The sequence below is a fragment of the Theobroma cacao genome, chromosome 10 (genome assembly GCF_053813885.1).
Source record: "Theobroma cacao isolate CCN51 chromosome 10, ASM5381388v1, whole genome shotgun sequence".
NCBI lineage: Eukaryota > Viridiplantae > Streptophyta > Magnoliopsida > Malvales > Malvaceae > Theobroma > Theobroma cacao.
The window spans coordinates 19,649,580-19,652,392 of record NC_142648.1 but is presented as its reverse complement, the minus strand read 5'-3'; the positions used below and the strand labels follow the sequence as shown (position 1 = coordinate 19,652,392).

The 2,813-nt window shown below is 35.2% G+C and overlaps 1 pseudogene; it reads left to right on the top strand.

Annotated features, from left to right (window-relative positions):
* Positions 1-1,260: 1,260 nt before the first annotated feature.
* LOC148760404 (metalloendoproteinase 2-MMP pseudogene) lies at positions 1,261-2,484 on the top strand (annotated as a pseudogene).
* The last annotated feature ends 329 nt before the right edge of the window (positions 2,485-2,813 follow it).

Here is a 2,813-nt window from a genome sequence, read left to right as displayed (position 1 = left end):
GAATTTAGATAGTACAATGAATCAGCTGGAAACCTGCAAGTCTTAGAAAGGGTTTGCTTGCTTTGACACTTGGCCGCCAATACAGGAAAAACTTTACTTCTATAAATCCGCAGAATGTCTGAGGGTCAATCAATCAACAGAAACCCAAAATGAGTTTGACCGTTCTCACTTCGCAAGTTGATTCTATCAAAATGGTTCAGAAATTTCCGGACCCCTTTCATTACTTAAATTCTAGAAGGAGCAGTCAACAGGTAAAATCTGAAAAACCTTTTGTAAGATCTAAAAGCAATAAAAGATTATAAGAGTAGAAGTAATGAGTTCATAATACTCTACATTTTGGGAAGCATACGGTCGGCGGCAGAGTAACTTAGTGAGTCCCAAGACTCACTCTTAGTGGTTTTCCATCCTAGCAATATGACCATTTTGAAGCTTTATTTGTGTGCAAACATTTGTTTTTTTTTTTCTTTAAACAATAAAAAAATATTTTATTCCTCAATCTTTAATACGTGCAAAGGAAAACAGAAGGCATAATATCTAAAAAAATCTCTAAACTATTTAGAAAAATTCAAATAAACTCTTAAACTTTTATTGCGTTCAATCAAATCCTTATACTTTTATTTTGAATCAAATAAATTTTTATACTTTTATTTTGAGTCAAATAAACCCTTATTACCAACAGTTGATTTAGTCAAAATATTATTTATCATTCTATTCGGTTTATAAGAAAATGTGAATAGTAAAACTGACAATAAAAAAGAATATTAAGGCATTACTCTCGTAACATCAACCATAGAACTTGAATAAGAATTTTCCAAATCAAGTTCGTGAGATTTTCCGTTAAAGATGAGAAAATAAAAATTAAATTTCAAAAACCAAATTCTTAAGCAAAATGGTTTGCATTCACCAATATTAATACTCACCTTGAATCTTTTAGGTGAATTATGCATTGCAGCAACTGTAACTTGACTTGCAGGTGGGGGAATGTGGAAAATATGTTCCTTCTTGGAAATGAAATATTAGACTGAATTACCAATTGAGAATTAGTCAAATGATTTGTGTAGCTTTTTTCTTCAAAGAGAAATTAGCATGTACTAGGCTTTTTTTCTTCCACTTTGAATTCACATGTCTTTAGGTACAATACAAGATCTAGAAAGTAAACTCATATTAGAAACAAAGACTGACTAAAGACTCGTGTTCACAATCTTTAATTCTTTTTTGTTTTGATTTCTCGTAAGATGGCTATAAATAGGGACAGCATATGAGCAAATGCCATATCTACCCAAGAAATTAAGCTTTTAGAAAGCTGTAGCTTAATCATGGCATACAATGCAATTTCGTTCTTGTCATTCTGCACCCTCCTTGTCCTTCCCTTGCTGTTTCAGGCTACTTTAGCAGACTCAAAAGACAAAAAGCCATACCCATTTGATTTTCTCAAGCACCTCCAAGGGTGCCACAAGGGTGACAAGGTTAAAGACATACGTAAGCTCAAAAAGTATCTCGAACAATTCGGTTACTTGAGCTATAGCAAGAACAAAACTCATGCCAATGATGATGATTTCGATGATCTCCTGGAGTCTGCCATCAAAACTTACCAGCTAAATTTCCATTTGAATTCCAATGGAGCTTTGGACACCGAGACAGTATCAAAGATGATGATGCCTCGATGTGGGGTAGCAGATATCATCAATGGTACATCTGGGATGCGTTCTGGCAAGAAAAAGCCCCACCGAGCTGCAGGCTCTAAATCTATCCATGAAGTATCCCACTATGCTTTCTTCCCACGAAGCCCTAGATGGCCACCTTCCAAGTCCCATCTCACCTATGCATTTCTTCCAGGGACTCGTGCCGATGCTGTGAACCCCGTTGCAGGAGCTTTCCAAACATGGGCTGCAAATACACACTTCAGATTTTCGAGGATTGACAACTATAGAGATGCTGATATCACTATTGGCTTCCAACGTCGAGATCATGGAGATGGAAACCCTTTCGACGGCCCTGGTGGAACATTAGCTCATGCTTTCGCACCAACTATTGGAAGATTCCACTATGATGCAGATGAAACATGGTCTGTAAGTGCTAGGCCAGGCACTATGCACTTGGAGACTGTTGCATTGCATGAAATTGGACACCTTCTCGGCTTGAGTCACAGCTCGATTGAGAATGCCATTATGTACCCAAGCATCACGGCAGGAACATCCAAGGGTTTGGCTAGGGATGATATTGAAGGAATCAAGGCTCTATATAACAGATGAGAAGTTATCAAGTGAAATCTTATGCATTAATATTGCATTTTCGAGGCAATTTAATCATGAGAGATTTTGTATTTTCCGTTTCGATTATAGTTAAAGTCTAGTCCATTAGAATAAGTCATTTCTGACAAAATAATTACAGGAAAAAAGGGTCAGTCTTTCTGTTTTTCTTTTTGATTATAGTTAAAGTTAATTCTATTACTTGTCTCTATACAATTTTCTAGATTAATTTTCAGTTTGGTTTTGGAGCTTGGATCTACGGTTATCAACTTGACTTCTTCATCATGATCAATGGATTGCTTTCAGAAGTATGCTTCTACATTTATTTATCCAAATGAAGAGGTCCCTTTTTCCTACCCTTCTAAAAAAAGTTCAAAATTCAAATTTATATGTTATTATATTTTTCGAAATTAGTAATAAATATGATTTAAAGGTAAATTTCTAAATATTTGTTGTATAAAATGACCTCCCTAAATATGAAGGAAAAGACTTTGTAAGTCGATAGCATTTTGGAAATGGGAATGGCCAACATTGATCATTCAATGAAATTAAGACATCTTAAAT